We start from the raw sequence: 18,448 nt of genomic DNA, 5'->3' as shown, positions 1-18,448 counted from the left end.
TGTATGTGTATGTATGTGTATGTATATGTGTATGTGTTTGTGTATGTGTATGTGTGTTTGTATGTGTGTATGTAAGCTTCCCTTACATTCCATCCATAACCTTTTACCTGCCCCCAACCCCAGCTCAGGTTTTGTCCTACCCCATCCTCAGCCCCAACCACCCAACTGTCTTCACCAACAGCTCTAGAGGACAGAAAGTCTAAGTGAGCCCCAACCCTGACTCTTCTCTCTGGAGCCAGAAGAACTAGACAGTATCTGATTAGCCTGCAATAATATTACATATCTTATAAATCCTCTAATCCATTTAATAAGAAAAAAGTTAAAACGTGCACACAACTAACCAGCTAACAATGGCCCCAATTTGTGTTTTGTCTTACTGGGACTAACATTCGTGTCTACATGAGGATGGCATGTAATTAACATGTCATAATCAAAATGACTAAGTTTGACACATTATAATCACTGCATGGAGATTATAGCATAGCCAGGGGCAATCCACAGAGCCTATCTTAATATCATTTGCATAATGAAGGCGGTAATAGCTTTTTTCTCTTGTTATCATAATTTCACCCAGGGCTGCAAGGGGCTCCCGCACTGTCAGATGTTGCCTGTTAAAAGTCATTGCAACTTGAAGAAGGCAGCAGAATGACCCAGAGCCCTCCCCTTGGAACAATAGCTCTATGGCAGACCCCTAATGAACAGAGTGGGGCAGCATGAAAACAAGCCTGAAGAAGGGTCTCCGGCAGACACGGGCCAGCGAGCACCTGGACAGTCGGCCTTCTGATCCGTAGTAGCTGCAGACATTCTTAGATCCCAGAAAATGTGGCCAGGTAGGAACACGCACGTGAATGCACCCCTGACAATTTGGCAGCGTTTAAATGGCTTCTTGTCTATTTATGGTCACGATGCTGACCATGAAATCAAAGCTGTGGTCTGAGAGTCTAGCAAACGGGTCATTCCACCAGCTTTTCATGGCCACAGAGCATGTCCTGAGCATCAGTGAGGGACTCTGTGGGGTAGTTGATGAAACAGGATGTAAGAGAATACCCCTTCGCACGGGGTCTCCTTTCCTCCCAATTCACCCCACATCTGTTGCAAACCCCCTTCCTCCAAGCTCCCTAATTGACCTGCTCCTCCGTCCAAGCCAAGTACTGCTTTCCCATCGTATTCCCCTCTCCTTCCACTGCACTTGCCTGTTCCCTGGCTTCCCAGAACTTCAACTAGAGCCCTACCTACATAGAACCTGTTGGTGCCACCTAAGACCCACCACCACAGCCCCAAAGCGCCATGTTTAATTATGGCATTTTAGTCCCACATAAGGATATGGGGAAGGAGTTACTAGGACATAGAAGTAGGAGTGATAAGACAACATATCTAAGGGATAAAAGTAAACACACTCCTGACCAATGAAAATGAAAAATAGTAAGTCCACAGGGCAGAAAGTCAGACATCACCTAAGCCGAGTGACCAAGGCCTGTGTCACCATAAGCCCTGTCAATAGCTCACATCCCTGATGGGATAAAACGATGGTGCAGGGACTGGTGTGAACAGAAAAGGTTGTCCGTGCGTGGGAAACTAGGGGGTCCAAACCAAGCCAGCATTCCCGTCCAAATGTTAGCATCTCAGCTCGGATAGGAGCACCTAAGTTCTGCCAGCTGCTAACGGCAGATAAAACGGATGAGAGTTAACATGGGTAGGATGAGGAGAAAATGGCTATCTGGGCTATCTTTGCCACATTTGTAATTATTAAAATGGCAATTTAAGAAGCCGAATTCAGAAAATTACACACACACACACACACACACACACACACACACACACACACACACACACACCACATCCTAAAACTGCATAAATCGCAAAGGCTTCTAGCAGGCAGTCAAGGACACCAACGTGAGTACAAGTCTTTGTTCCCAATGACATTCCCCCAGGGTTTGTCTAATGCTGCAAGTCCAGCAACAACTCTCTTGACTTTAAGCCGTGACTACATTTTTGGTTGTTCAGGAGAATGGAGAGAGGAGAATGTGTATCTAAGAACCTACAGCCCCAAATCCAATGTTTCCCACTCCACGGAAACCTATCAACCAGATGGCCTTGCCTCGCATCTCACGTGGGACATCATACAGATTCAAATGAGAGTAAACGAGTAGAGATTCAAATGCACAAGAAGAAATAACTTCCCACAAGACCCCACAAAAAAAGATGAGAGAACCCGTGATTTCATAGACCCATCCTCCATTTTTGTATGAAGAATTATAAGCCTGGTGAACTCAAGCAATTTTGCCTGGACTCTCACAGCACATTTGTAGGGAGATAGAAGCTGGGGCCCAGCTCTTCAAACTCCCAGTCCTGTGATTTGAATAAAATCATAGTTTCTCATGTCCAGAGGGTACATCTACCTGGCTCTTGAGACAAAATGGCAATTCACATGTCAAAAACAGCCAGGAGGCCTGACTAGTCCCTCCTTCCATGCTCAGTGTGGATGCTTTTGGCAATGACAGCCTCCCCAATGGGCTCTACATTTCTAGGAATGTGCAAGCTTCATTCCCTGCCTAGAGATCCACTTTCTGGACACATTCTCTGGATATGGCTGGATACTATTCACACAGCCCCAAAGCTAAGAGCTTTGTGGCCAACTCAGGGCTTGCTTCACCCTGCCACATCCCCTTCTTGATTTGGGAAGCTTGTCATTCACTATTGACTGCCAGTCATCAGGGTCCTCGGTAGGAAATGAGGCCAAGGAACTTGGGCACAGAGCCCCCTGCTTCGAGGGATCTGCTGACTCACAACCAATGCATTTTAACACAGGGAAACTCCCAGGAAAGCCAGAGGGCTGCGCCTGGGCTCCCAGAGCTTCCCCCTCTTCTCCAGGCCAAGAATTATTCCATCGTTTCCTCCTAGGTCAGGAAACTGTGCTCTCCACATTCCCCTACAAAATGGCATCCTGCACATCAGGGGGCCACTGCTGACATCTCACAAGAATTCCTGTTCTTAGAAAGACGATCAGAGCTCCAAACATTATTTAGGAAGCTGTACAAAGGCTCCTCTAGTACCTGCAAGGACATCTGACATCCCCCTTTCTATACCTGGATTCTTCCATTAGCCCTGGTTCCTTTAGCTTCAGAAGAATCTTAGTTTTAGTTTTTCGAGATCTTATTGCTACTATTGGCTGCAGGGGACAGAATCCACACATACTTCTTTAAGCAAAATGAAAAAGTCAATGGTTTAAGTCTCAAGGAGCAGCTAATAGTCTGAGAACCAGGGCGCAGTAGGGTAAGCCCTGAATCCAAAGACAGAAAGGTTGATATTGTGATGCTCAAACTCATGAAGGGAGAATCCCAGGTCCAGAAGAGAGCTCTTCTGCTCCCTCCACCCCACCCCCTGTCTCCCATGGAATGACAGCCACCCACACTGAGGGCAAATCTTTCCTGTCCAGGACTCTCACTGTTCACTCTTCCGACACGCCATCACATTTGAAAACAGTGCTTTCGGGGTTGGGGATTTAGCTCAGCGGTAAAGCACTTGCCTAGCAAGCGCAAGGCCCTGGGTTCGGTCCCCAGCTCCAAAAAAAAAAAAAGAAAAGAAAAGAAAACAGTGCTTTCCCAGCCCTCTGAGCATCTTTTAACCTCTCCAAATCAACACCTAGAATTAACCACCACACATGTTAAAACTCCATCTATGGCTATGTTCTTTTGGATAAGTGATGTGTGATCCAAATGTCTGGGCACAATGGCATTAAAGTATTTTCTTTCCAGCTAATTAACTCTCTCTATTTTCAGAGTGCCCCTCTCAGAAATCATGGGTCTAGATATTTTCTCTTTTTTAAAATTTTAGTTTCATTTTATGTGTATGGGTGTCTAGCCTGCCTGTAAGTGCACCATTTGCACATCTGGGGATACTAGAAGCCAGAAGATGGCATCCAGTCTGGAACTGGAGTTACAAATGGTTGCAAGCTGCTGCTTGGGTGCTGAGAATCAAACCCAGGTCCTTTGGAAGAGCAACCAATGCTCTTAACCACTGAGCTATCTTTCCAACCCCTGTGTTATCCTCAATGGTAACTTCCCCAAGTCCTCAGTTTCCAGGTAGCTGAGCTATTCGCAGAATGGAGAACTAACTGGGCATAGTAGAATGTCCTGATACTCAGAGACACATGAAGATCTCATATCCAGGTCTACACAGTGAGTGTCCGGGTTGCATTGTCTCAACACCACCAAACCCAGTGATGAAGAAGAGGTGAAAGGTGGTTGTTATTATAAAGTTGACAGCGATGTCTCTCTTCTTCTAACTTTAACTTTTGATGTGATGCTTTTACCTAAATGTCTGTGCCCACTTCTAGTTCACTCTATGAAGTAGAAACTTGAGGTTTCTTTGAAAAGTCAGTTGGGTCAGTTGATGTTTTTCTAAAGCAGACACATGCAGGAACTTTTTGCTGAAGCAGACACAGATGAAGAGATGTGAGTGTATGAAAGGATGTGTGATGAAGGATTCTTCACTAACAACACGCATGTATTGGTTCGCCTTACATTGCTAAGCTGCACTCCATTTGTCATGACTCCATAGAGAGAAAGGCACCAAAAGCCTTCTGTTGGTGTGCTGCACTTTCTTGCCACTTTTGCAGACTTGGCCAATTGGCAGAGTGATGTCAGCTGATACAGACTCAATCTTTGATACAGACTTTGCTAAGTCAGACTCACATGGTGAGGCAAGACCCATGAAGGACATGTGATGTTTGGAAGGAGTATAAATAGGACTCAACAGAAAATAAAGGGACTTGCTTGCATAGCTAGCTTTGCAACACTTCTTGGTCTCACCTCTTTGCTGAGAGAGGCACAGCCAAGAACTTCTCCTGGTGACCCTAATGGTCTTGGTCATTCCTGCTGACTCATGCCAATTTGGCATGGCTGTTTCTGCTAGGTCATGCCACCACTACTGATTCATATTTGCTACCCGGACACTTCTGAACTAGACTACTGGTATACCTATGAAGTGTTTGTGAGTGGATCAAGCTGTCACTGCTTGATTTCTGTGAACTAGACTGCTGATTTCCTGACAATCCAGATTGGATTTGCTCCAAAGAAAAAATTCCTAGACAGTATCCCATTAACCTTTCTTTTCCACTACCTCTAGTGTCCGGTGGACTAGAATGAAGGTTAATAAGTTTAAGAACCCATATTAAAAATAGGTTTTGAAAAATCTAAACTACACTCTACATGTCACCTTGGCTAGGCTACGGCACACAGCTATTCTGTCACATGTGTCTAGATGTCGCTGTGAAGGGCATTTTCGGATGTGATTAACACTGAGCACAATAGATGCTAAGTAAACAGATTCTCCTCAGTTATGTGGAGAAGCCTCGTCTAGTCAGTTACGTGCTTCCAGAGAAAACATTGAGTTCCCCAAGCAGGAAAAACTCTGTGCCCTCAGGGCTGCCTTCAGACATCAGTCAGCTTGTATTAGAACTCCCAGCACCTTAGCCAGCTTTCATATTTTAGACTTTGCCAACCTCTACAATAATGTAGGCCAATGTCTCAAAGTCTTTATATAAATGATGTAAGGAAAGTGTATTTGTCGGGGTTCTCTAGAGTCACAGAACTCATCGATAGTCTCTATATAGTAAGGGAGTTTGTTATGATGACGTACAGTCTGTAGTCCAACTCCACAATGGTCAGCTATGGAAATTCCAAGCATCTATAGTTGCTCAGTCCCACGAGGCTAGCTGTTTCAGCTGGTCTTCTGTAGAACTAGATTCCAACAGATGTGCTGGCAAGTAAGTGCAAGCAGGAGAAGAGGAGCGGATCTTCTTTCTTCCAATGTCCTTATGTAGGTCTCCACTAGAAGGTGTGGCCCAGAATATACCACCACACCTGGATCTGGAACTTGTTTTGTGCCAGGCTAACTTTGAACTCAGAGATCTTCATGCCTTAATCTCCTGGGATAAAAGTCGTGTACTATCTTGCCTGGGCCTAAGCTTTTCATAGCCACTATGCCTCAAGATCTCCATGCCAAGATCCAGGCCAGAAACTTGTGTCTTCCAGCCTCAAGATGTGGATCACAGGTGATCCCTCCAATTCTAGGCTGTAGTCAAGTTGACAACCAGGAATAGCTATCACAGAAAGAGTGGAAAATAGGGGACTAGATAGTAGCTACATAAATAATGGAGAGATGACAGATAGATGATAGACAGACAGACATATAGATATAGATAAATGACAGATAGACAAATCGATATAGAGATAGAGATAGATAGATAGATAGATAGATAGATAGATAGACAGATAGATAGGCAGATAGAGTGAATGAATAAGTGGGTGAGTTATATTTGGCTATGAATTGTCTAACTGCCCTGGTTAGATTTATTATTCTAGCTTGCAGAGTTCACAGCTGGACAAGACTGACAAGAACTTTTATCCTCTGGTAGTATACACTGGTGTCCAAGCTCTATGAAAGCTAGCTTGTAGGAATAAAGCCTCTAAAACGGTAACAGGTTGATTCCTCCACGACCTATCACTTAAGTATGTGACACCAACAGCAACAGGGTCGTACCGTCAAATTCTAGAGGTGACCAAGAGCAGTGGCAATTCTCCATAATATTGGGAAGCTCTATGGGGCCCCACTGACCAACAACTTAAAAAGACAACCCATACCTGACATTTGGCTTCTTATAACCAACACTATCTGAGAGAGATATTGTCCCTCATCAAGGCTAACTCTATTAAACACACACAGAGAGAGAGAGAGAGAGAGAGAGAGAGAGAGAGAGAGAGAGAGAGAGAGAGAGAGGGAGAGAGGAGAGGAGAGGGAGAGGGAGAGAGGGAGAGGGAGAGGGAGAGGGAGAGGGAGAGAGAGAGAGAGAGAGAGAGAGAGAGAGAGAGAGAGAGAGAGAGAAAGAGAAAGAGAGAGAGACTTCTAAGGCCTCCTTCCCTCAGAATCTACCCTGCAATGTCCCCTTACTCTTTCCTTTCTTACTCCAATAGAAACACACATCTCTAAAGATTCAAAGCTAGTGTGTACACATGAAGGAAAAGCTCAGATGTGTGCCGTTCATCTCCCTGGGTTTAGGCTACCTCACTCAGAATGACTGTTATTTTATAAGACTCAGGATACCCAAAACAAACCTGACCAATAAAAACAAACAAAAAAGTGTCACCATTACTAATTTCAAGTTATGCCACACAACTCTAGAAATAAAAACAGCACGGTGCTGACGTAAAAGCAGACACAGTGATGTATCAAATGGAATTGAGGATCAGATAAAGGCCTTTCTTACAGCCACCTGATTTCTGACAGAGAGGCCTAAAATGCACGTTGGAGAAGAGACAGCGTCCTTGATAAGCAGTGCTGGTCCAAGCAGATGGCTACATTCAGAAGGATGAAGCCAGACCCTTCTCTCTTACCCTGCGCAAGCCTCAGCTTCAAGTGGATGAAGGACCTCAGCATTACGGGAGGGCAGGGAAACTGCCACTAAGTACATTACCATTTCTGACAGCGCAGAAGTAGGTGCAGATCTAGAGAAAGGCTGGAGCCTGGGCTATCAGAGGAAGAGAGGGGAGGAAACATAAGCAGCTTGGTCCAGTAGGAGTTTTGTCCATGTGCAGGAAGCACAGGGGAAGAATGAGACCATTCACAGCACAACCGGCATGTTGGGAGGCTCAGTCTTACCTTGGGTCTTCAGCCTGGCTAAAGCTAAATGGTTACTGTTACTGACAACTCTCAAAAACTATTAGCTGATGGCTTTGGTGTCAAACGTCAACCTTTCTTTTTTTTTTTTTAAGATTTATTTTATTTTATTTATAAGAGTACACTGTAGCTGTGAGGCACACCAGAAGAGGGCATCAGACCCCATTACAGATGGTTGTGAGCCACCATGTGGTTGCTGGGAATTGAACTCAGGACCTCTGGAAGAGCAGCCAGTGCTCCCAACCACTGAGCCATCCCTCCAGCCCACGTCAACCTTTCTTTAGCAATGAATGACCAGCTAGGCCTGACAAAAGCCATCTGAGTCCTGGCACTCTTTTCTACATCTCCTGTCCTCTGCCCTGGCTCCCGGCTCCCGGCTCCCCGCTCCCCGCCAATCTTGGACAATCTTCACCATTTAGCCACTCTAGGCAGCTCACAAGAGTGCCCCTGTGGAGAATTCCCGACTCCCAATGTCCAGGACAGTCCCACTGACTTAGCCACAGCCAAGAACAGCTCACTAAATGAGGAGTACCACATCCCCAATAGCATTCACTTTACAGATGAAACTTGGCCCCAAAGAGTGGTTGCAGGGAGAAGATGACAGCGCCAAAACTGGTACCCAAGAAACCTAGATTCGCGAACACTCAAGGACACAGGCAGGGGGCAGGACAGCCTTCCCAGGAGCAAATTGGGGGCTTCTTCATAGAATTTAATTTCTTATCAATATTTGCGAAGTAGGAGATTTCATGAGAAAACCTCCATTTTTTTCCTTTCTTATATTAAAAAAAAAAACAAAACAAAAACCAAAACAAACAAATGAAAAAAAAATCAGAAGAGTGGCCAGCCCTTACCGCTGCCAAGCCCTCAGCCATTCTCAGGACCTGCTGGACCTTGGTGCCCTGGTTCAGTTTGTCCCACCCTTCTACCTGCCTTCTACCAGGAGGAGAAAAAGGAATGCACAGCCAGGAGACGTTGCCCCCCTAGGCAACATTAAAATCAGCCTGAAAAGTGAAAAACTAGAGGGTGGGAGAGATTGGGTTGAGGAGGGGTCGGGGCTGGGGAGGAAGAAAAGACACAGAGCGGGAAAAATTAGGTGGCAGCCCCAGGGAAAACTTTAAGAACATAATGTATTATCATAAGAGGATTCCGTACAGTTCTGCAGTCTGGTGCATGATGTAACCAGTTTCCATTTTATTAAAGATAGAAGAAGGAAGGGAGGGGGAAGGAAGGGCTTGCCCCACAACCCGCATGGTGCTCTTCAGTGCCCTGTGGCTGTGTGGGCGATGTGCTTTTTGTGTGTGGGTTTGATCATGTGCTAGGATTTAAAAACCCAGTACTGTCTGCTTCTGCACCTCTCTCTTTTCTCACACCACACCCAAACCTTATGCCCCTCCAAGCCGCTCCTATCTGGCCCAGTGCCTGCTGGCCAACCTGCTCTCAGCAGAGGTACTGAATGATCAACCCGTGCCTGCCTGTTTGCCCCCCGTCCATCATCTCTTCTGGCCTCATGATGACCCCAAGTCTTCCTCCCAAGACCTATCTTTGAGCTCCCAGGATGAGAGAGAGAGAGAGAGAGAGAGAGAGAGAGAGAGAGAGAGCGCTAGAACAGGGCGACCCCTCATTTGGGCAACCTTCGAACTCCATTCAACTTCACATCTTCATCCCTAAGACGAGGATGGCCAGGGAAACTCCTTTAGGAACTATGTAGTTCATCCCCCAGCAGCAAACACCCCTTTCCACTCCCAGCAAGGAAAACTGTGAGACTCAGAACTTCCTAACCTCTGGCACAGACTGGAAACTGGGGAGAGGGTGGGGAAGAAAGGCCTAGCAGTGGATTTTAGTGTCAGTCCCATGGACTATACTCAGGCTTTCTGGGCCCCAACCAGGCTTCCGCTTCTCCATGACCTGTATAGCCTCAAACAGCAGAGAGCTCAGGAGTCAGGAAGCATGAGGTTCTCCGCTTTATTCCTGGCTTTGCCCCCACAGCAAACTGTCTCCAAAGAGTCCAGCCAGCAAGAGCCAGTGTGGGAATCCATTTCAAACACTCCCAGTGGTGGGCACATGCGCCATCTCTCCTGATGCCGTGTTGTGGGTGTTTATCAGGTTGAGAGGAGCAGCACGTGTGTCCGCTTGTTCACATGCACCACTGATGCTGATTAAAGGTTTAAAAGAGGAAGAAAATCGGATAGGATTTAGGCAGAATCCGACCAAGTTTTCCAGCCCTAAGCCGTTAAGTCCTGACAAGCCCTTATTTTTGCCCTGATGTAGAAGGGAGCCTAAGTTAGGGAATGTAAATGACAGAGCCCAGAATGTTTGAGATGATTATCAGATTTGTGTAAGATGTCCTCTGCTCTTTAAAAAAGATCAACCACACACACACACACACACACACACACACACACACACACACGCTCGCACACTCGCACGCTCGCACGCATGCACAAGCACACACACAGGCACACAAACATGAACACACACACACCGATTTTTCAGGCACCCTAGCACAACATACCAATTATGAACAAGCTCCCCTTACAATGAGAATCATAGGCAGAAAGGTGCTGGGAAAGCTTCACGCTGGCTGGGGCAGGTGAATGGAACAATACAGAACTTTCCAGAAAGTCTCAGAGGAAGTATGAATCTACCATGTAAACCTAGAATGTCTTCCTGGAACATGAACTCTACTCAAAAACTGACTCAGAGAAAGAGGCCATGCAGGGAGGCCAGAGAAATCATCTCGCTACAGTATCAAAATGGAGTCCTTAGGAGGAGAGAACGAGACAGTTTCCTGTGAGTTGCAAAAAAGGGCCAAACCTGTGAGCATTTCTGACTTCTACCCCTAGATCCAAAGGGTCACAACTTGACAGGATTCAAGTCTATATTGCAGAAGTTTGCCTCTAACACCTGCCTTCCTTCGTCCTAAGCCAGAAGAATGAGGCAAACGAGAAAGCAGCCCACCTGGGGAAGACACTGATAAAGGCAGACATGTTAGAGCACTGCTGATGTCTGTTCAGCTTAGCCGAGTACGTCTGGGAAGAAAATGTAACCATTTCCCTAGGACCTCACAAAGGAAGGAAAGGAGAAAGTCTTTAAAGATTCCCGAGAAGCATGGCTGTTTCCGAAACAAAGTTTGGTTAGACATTATAGGAAGCTGGAGGTAGTTTTGAAACCCGCGCAGGTGGTCAGATAACTTCAGGAACTTAATCAGGCTTAGCAAGGTGCTGATAGAAATGCAAATGGAGGGCCCTGGATGGCTGGGTCAGCCCAGGAAAACCTGCAGGCAGAATCAATTTCTTCTCTGAGATTAAAACCGCAGCCTCCCCGGGTTGGAGGCTGCCACATAAAGTCGAAGGCTCCAGAAGTTCTTGGAAAATGACAGGTCAGTCCCTCACTGCGTGTGGTCCAGAGGCAACTTCGGATTCCTGTTTCTACCCACTTCTCACACGATGACTTTAGCAATCACTTTTTGATTGCACCATGGTAATTCCAGCAAGCCAATTCAGGTGAGCTGAATTTAAAAAGCCTGCAGAGGGGTTGGGGATTTAGCTCAGTGGTAGAGCTCTTGCCTAGCAAGCGCAAGGCCCTGGGTTCGGTCCCCAGCTCTGAAAAAAAGAAAAAAAAAAAAAAGCCTGCAGAAAAAACACAGCATCACAGTGACACTTGATGCCATGATCCAGTGGGACCAGAAGATGACCACAAGGGGCTCAGCCTCCATGGTCCTCATTCAGCCTGGAAGTGAGAAGGACTCTCTCCAAAGTCCTGTATGTGACACTGGAGCCTGGGAAGATGGGTTTCAGTGTCTGCCACGCAGGCATGAGAACCCAAGTTCAGATCCCTAGAACCCAGGTTAAAAAAAAAAGATGGGCTTATGGTCTGTAACTACAACGCTAGTCAGCTGGGACAGTGTTGTATTTTATTAAAAAGGAAAGAGAGAGAGAGAGAGAGAGAGAGAGAGAGAGAGAGAGAGAGAGAAGCCAGGGATATGTTTGGTAGAGGTGAGGTGTGGTGAGGTGGAAGGGGGTGCCTTTCTGGCCCATGCTGAGGCATCCCTTCCCCCCTGAGGTACCAGACTCTGTGTGTGTGTGTGTGTGTGTGTGTGTGTGTGTGTGTGTGTGTGTGTGTGTCTATGTATATGAATAGAGTTTATTCAGGGCATGGGGAGGGAAGTTGAGGGACTAGAGACAGAGGGGGGGAGGGGTAAAGACCAGCTATGAACACATGGAGAGAGAGAGGAGGGGAATGGGGAGAGAAGAGACAGAGAGGGAAGAGAGTTACAGAGTAAGAGGTAAGAGAATAAGAAAGCGAAGGGGCAAAACAGTCCCTTTTATACTGAGTCAGACAAATCTGGCTGTTGCCAGGTAACTGTGGGCGGAGCCTATAAGGAATGCTGACCGCTGACCAGATGATCCCTGGAGTTCACTGGCTAGCCAGTTGGATGTATTAATGGGCTCCAGGTTCAGTAGGAGACAACTGTCTCAAAAGAATAAAGTGCGAACAGTCATTGAGGAAGACACCCAGCGTTGACCTCTGACCTATGTGCACTTCCATGCCCATGTGAGCGTATGAACACACACCCACACAGACATCCACTCGCACACGGCAGGCCCCTGGCGTTCATCTTCTCTGTTGGGATCCTAATTCTCACTGGCCAAGTTCTCTCGGGCTGCTTATTTCATACCTCTGAGTCTTGGTCTTCCCATCGGTAAAATGGTCAGAAATATGGCAACCAATGAGCTTGCTGAGAAAGCCGAGACAGACCAGAAAAGCATTTAGTATGTTCTGGAGCACGGTAAATATTTCACAAACAGGAGTTCTCAGTACTGCTGTCAGTTATCAGTGTCGGACCCAGGGCGGTCATTTTCAATCCGTGGTGTTTAAGCTCTGACCCTATGAGCATTAACCAGGAAGTGTCGAATGGCGTTAGTGATTAGTGTATCAACTAGGCTTCTTCTCTCCACCCCTCTCGGGCTGTTGGTAACCTCACATTTCCTAAATTCTCACTCAGGAAAACAATTCTCACTAAGTCTGCCATCCTGAGTCTAGGGTTGGGGGAAGCCCTTCAATCAGTAAGCGATTCAAGACCCCCCAAAATCAGTGTGACCGTTGATCTTGGTTGTCAACTCTGTTGGGTCTAGAATCAACTAAGAGACAGGTCTCTGGGCTTATCTGTAAAGGCATTCCAGGGAAGTATCAACCGAGGGGAAACAGCCTCCCCAGAGAGGGTGGCACCTGTTGTCAGGCCAGAAATAGGGCTCACCTAGCAAAAAGATGTTGCTCTTGGCCTGCCTGCCACCATCCCTTGCTTATAAGAACATCTGCTCTGCTGTTACCACTGACACAGCCACATGGTGTTGAAATATAACCTCTTCCATCACTGACTGGGGGCCAGAGGCACCTCTAGAATCCTCTGGACATTCAGACCAGTCTGAGGCTTCATGGGTCAAGCATCTTCTGGAGCCTCAGCTACTCCGACGTGCAGCCATTGTTAGACTCTCCAGCGTGTATCACATAAGTCAATCTAATAAATCCCTTCTGTAATATGTATTTATTCCATCAGTTGCTCCTTTATGGAATCTTCAGAATCAGCATACACACAGGTACATATACCGTGTGTGTGCAAAACCCACTGGACTAGATATAAAGTATCCCCATAAAGGCTCATGTGTTAAAGGGTTCATTGCCACCCGATGGGCCTTGGATCCTATGATGTGACTGGATCATGTGATCTCACTGATAGAGATTCATCTACTGATAGAGACATACTTTTATTGCACTATTAGGAAGCAGTGGAAAGTTCCAGAAGTCGAGCTAGTTGGAGGAAAGCGATCACTGGAAGCAAGCCTTTAGGAGCACAGCTTGTCTCTGACTCCTTCCCATCTGCCTCTGCTTATAAACTGCTTTTCAACAGACTCTCTCCCCCACATCCCGTCTTGTCACAGGGCCCCAGCAATGGAGCAAGCTGACCAGAGATGGACACACCTAAACCATGAGCCAAAATAAACCTTTCCTTTTCTAAAGCTGATTCGCTGGAGCATTTTGCCATGACAATGGAACTCTTAACACATTCCCATAGACTGCGACTATTTAAGTCTTTCTCTCCTGTCTCCCTGCTCCAACCACTGACGCTTCTTCCGTGCTCTCTGCCCCTCACCTCTACTCAGGCACCTAACCCTTCCAGTCTCCTCTCCCAAACTATGCTTACCAGTTCTTCTAACTGGTGGATTTGTCCCCATCTTAATGGATCAGTTCACTGATGCCCTCATATCTATCAGTGTACAAGGAATAAAAGAAAATTTTTAAAAAAGGAAAAAGAAAAGTGGCAATGGTTTCCTCCCAGTCAGATGAAGAACACATTCAGGAGAAAGGGAAATACCTCGAAACAAATGACAGCTCCTTGACATGAGGGATAAAAGATAGCCTTTGCAACAAGGTGTCCTAGTCACAGGCAAGCCAATGTCACTTGTCATATAAGGTCATTAACTGGAAGGTTGCTAGTTTTAGATTTTGGTTACATTTTATATGTAAATTTAAGTTTCTACTTAAACAAAGTTGCTATTTCATTTATGTCTGCCTGTGTTTGGATTACCATGAATGGTATACAGTGATAAACATTGGAGAGTCAGGACCTGGGACTGGTGTGTTTGTTCAGAACTCTTTCTTTAGAAATCAGGTTTATCTTAGTTGGAGAATGACTGGCTTGTGATTTAGGTGGAGAACGATGGGCTTATGCTATGATGTGATCCACAGGTTTCCATCTCCCTGCACCTCATCTGCACCAACTCCACCCCCCCAACTCCTTCTACCAGCACAAGCCAAATCCATGTGCTGGTGTGTGGTCTGGCTCATGTGCAGGCTTTCTGCCTGCAGAGCTGTGGCTTTGAGGAAGCCTTTGAACCATCATGGTTCTAAGCTAAGCAGTAGACTAATTTATTGGTGGATTCATACTTCGATAGCATGGTCGGAATGTTGTAGACACTGTGACATTGGGTCTGTCTGGGAAGCCAGTCCTGTCATCTGTCTGCCACAACTGCCATGTGGTGAACAGCTCTCCCCTCCAACCATGACATCCTACCTTGCTTGGCCCAGAAACACAGAGTCAAGTGACATGGATAAGGCCTCCGGCGGCATGACCCATCAGGAGCCTTTCTTCTTTTTGGTGTTCTTATCAGCTACTTGCTTATGGAAACAGAGAAGCTCACTGAGCAAACACACCGGACCTTTCACTCAGAGAATGGAGCCAGTATGTCACTCATTCAGCAAAGTACAAAGACACCGAACGGCTCCCCGATCAAGCTAAGCAATGGTCAATACAATGGTTTTAAAAGTGCATACAGAAATTTAAAATTGGTAATGAGCAGAATATTAAATAAAGAGAAAGATTAGATTTGAGCTTAGAGGTGTATCTTGCCATCGTCGCTTGTAATTTTCTCCCTAGCCACAGCAGCCTGGCACAGTCTTTGCTTCTGTTGGTCCTTCTTTCTCTGCCTGAATATGAAAACAATCTTACATGTGGTTCTGAGAACTGAAGAAGATCATTGCTATACTGTGGTACCTGTCACTCAGCGTCATTGTTGCTGAATGCCGGCTTGACTGCCCTGGCATCCCCTTCTCCATGAACATCCCCACCAAATGCCAGGAGAGGTTTTTTTCTCAGTCTAGCATTTTACAGCACACATACCTCAATCAGAGGCAAGAGTGACCTCGTGTTTTAGAATTGTTGTTGCTCTTTTTCCCAGTGAGCTCCCTGGAGCTCAGGACTGTTTTTTGTCTCTGCTGGCTTCTGACTCGTGGTAGCTACCAAATCCTATCACCCACACAGAACGATGTATATCCAGTGATAGATTTAGCAAATATTTATTCAGCGCTAACCACATTCAGGCATCCTGTGTGGAGCTGGGGCTACAGCACAGAATGAACACGTGATCGCATGGGTAAACACGGCCCCGTTCCCTGTGGCATTAGCAATCTCCTGGAGGAGATGGACAATTAAAAGCAATTACAGGAAAGCAGCAAAGAGTGTTGAGGGAAATGGAGGGAGATGCTGGAGCGTCAGAGGTGAAGTCAACATCAGAGGGCTGGGGAAATCAAAGTCAAGTGGTGAACTCAGGACTTTGTGAGTTTGCTCTGGAGTCTGACTTGTCCCTCAGGTAGTGGAGGGCCACTGAATATGTTTAGTACAAAAGAAGTTCCAACTCCATGGGTATAGCAAAAAACAAAACAAAAACAAAAAATAAAAAACAAACCAACAGAACAGTACTTGCAATAGAAAACAGCGACATTGCTGACTTAAGGAAGACACAGAATTCAGGTCTCAGACCAAGTCACTCGGATCTGACCTTGCTATCTTGGCAGCTCAGCCCAGAGTTCTCTCCTCCTGGAGTCTGTTTCTTTCCTCCAGGACACATGCTAGCCATACTTGCTCCTGGCACATAGCCACCTACATGGAAGCCATACTTGCTCCTGGCACATAGCCACCCACATGGAAGCCATACTTGCTCCTGGCACATAGCCACCCACATGGAAGCCATACTTACTCCTGGCACATAGCCACCCACATGGAAGCCATACTTGCTCCTGGCACATAGCCACCTACATGGAAGCCATACTTGCTCCTGGCACATAGCCACCTACATGGAAGTCATACTTGCTCCTGGCACATAGTTGCTCAGGTTCAAAATCATCAACTACTTTTTTGGGTAGTCCAAGCTGAATCCTCAGGCCTGGTTTAACTTGATGTCTCAACCAGTCAGACACCAGGAGAGTAGTAATGACGCAATTCATATAGTGAGGTAATATAATACACCTCACCCCTCCAAAAATTGAGGCGAGATTGGAGCTGAACGGAGTATTCTTCCTAAAGGAAAAAATACATTTGAAACCAAATGACAGCTCATGCTGGTGGGAATGGGGAGCAAGGGGAACACTTACCCATCGCTGCTGGGGTGCAAACCTATATAGCCATTATGGAAATCATGTGACGGTGCCTCATAGATCGATGGGAATCGATCTACTTCAAGATCCAGCTATACTACTCCTGGATATGCCCAAAGGACGTTCCATCCTACCACACGGACACGTGCTCAACCATGTTCATTGATGCCCTGTTCATAATAGTCAGAAACTGGAAACAACCTAGATGTCCTTCAAAGGAACAGATGAAGAAAACAGTCCGTCTACACAATGAAATATTACTCAGCCATCGAAGAAACGTGAAATCACGACATTTGTAGGTAAATAGAACTAAAGAATCATCCTGAGTGAGGTAAGGCAGGCCCAGAAAGACAAACAGCGTATATTCACTTATACGTTAGTTGTTAAGCCATTGACGTGAAAGCTCCAAGCCTATGCAACTCGTGAGACCCAGAGAAGTCAACCTGGTGCCTTCCTAGAGCTTTCATCCCTACGGACTGGTGAGTATTCCTGGTACTGAATGGTTGGTATTCTGCACCCTACCAAAGAAGAAATGTGAATGCCAACCCAGCTACTCACTTCTTGATCTACAAGAGCGACTTGCCTGCAAGATACACGGGTATAGTAGTGGCACGGGCTTGTGGGAATGCCCAGCTGAGATCTGACTGGAGTTAAGGCCGACTCCATGAGACACAACACATGCCCAGTGCTGCTCAGGTGGCCAAGACTAGGCAGGTGAACCGAGGTGAGGGAAAACCAAACACTACCATTCTATTAGGAACGGAACACAAAGGAACCCAGCAATTAAATGTCTCCTAAGGATATTCCGCTGTACTCATGGATCAATGCCTTGCTCAGCCATCATCAGAGAAGCTGCCCCTGCAGCAGAGAGGAACAAATATGGAGACCTACAGAGAGTGAGAGACCTGGGAACACCCCGCCCTCAAAAGGATGTCTCCATCCAATCCCTCTGCTTGGGACTAAGAGAACTTGCAGAAGTCAAGGCAGAAAGAGTGTAAGAATGGGGATGTAGGACGCAAAGGAATCAGGGCCTTTTAGACGCAACTGGGCAGGACACACAGGAACCCACAGAGACTGAGGCATCAGAGGATCAGCACAGGCCTACACTCAATGGGGTCCTAGAGCTGACAGAAGAGGAGCCATGACCCATCACTAACCCAAATTCTATCTCCAATTGATAGCTACTTGCAAATGAAAACTTAGTTTTCTCCAAAGGAGTCTCACTGGGGAAACAAACCACTCTAAGGGTGGACCACAAGATGGACTCAATGGCATTTTTGAAGGTTCTTTGTCTCACAGTGTTGATACGGCTTCTGGTCTGTGTGTGACTATGTGTGTCTCTGATCCATCAGTGTGCCTTTGACTTTTTTCTTGCTTTGTTCTGTCATATTCCAATTGGTTTGTTTTTTCTTCATCTTACCATACCATAGTTTATTATTCTTCCTTAGATGCCTGTTTATTTTCTAACAAGAGACAGAAAGGGTGCGGATCCAGAATGTGGGGTAGATGGGAAGGAACTGGGAAGAGTGGGAGGAAGGGCAAACCATAATCAGGATATATTATTGTATGAAAAAAACCTATTTTCAATAAAAGTTTTTTTTTAAAAAAGACATTTAATATCAGTCAGTAATACCCATAAATAAATAAATGGATGCTGGAAATAAAAACCTGAAGCCTAGATCTGGAGCTATAGTTTATGGTGGAGTCACTTACTTCGCATATGTGAGGCCCTAGGTTCAATTCCCAGCACCACAGATGGTGGTGATGGTGATGATACAAAACCAAAATATTGTCTTGCAAGGAATGATTTTGTGACTGGATTAGCAACTTTAGAAAAGCC

General features: G+C 46.1%; 1 long non-coding RNA gene across 2 annotated transcripts in view; it reads left to right on the top strand.

Moving 5' to 3' along the window:
• LOC147999882 (uncharacterized) overlaps window positions 1-18,209 on the top strand; it is a 50,408-nt gene extending 32,199 nt beyond the window's left edge. Inside the window, exon 4 of one of the 2 annotated variants that reach the window (XR_015642660.1) lies at window positions 14,425-18,209. This is a non-coding gene — a long non-coding RNA (uncharacterized LOC147999882). Of the gene's footprint in view, window positions 1-574; window positions 3,758-14,424 lie in introns of those variants that run through there. The other variant, XR_015642661.1, reaches the window with a different exon arrangement.
• The last annotated feature ends 239 nt before the right edge of the window (window positions 18,210-18,448 follow it).

Source organism: Rattus norvegicus, chromosome 18 (assembly GCF_021556685.1).
Source record: "Rattus norvegicus strain SHRSP/BbbUtx chromosome 18, alternate assembly SHRSP_T2T, whole genome shotgun sequence".
NCBI classification, from domain to species: domain Eukaryota; kingdom Metazoa; phylum Chordata; class Mammalia; order Rodentia; family Muridae; genus Rattus; species Rattus norvegicus.
This window is presented reverse-complemented; position numbering and strand designations above follow the sequence as displayed.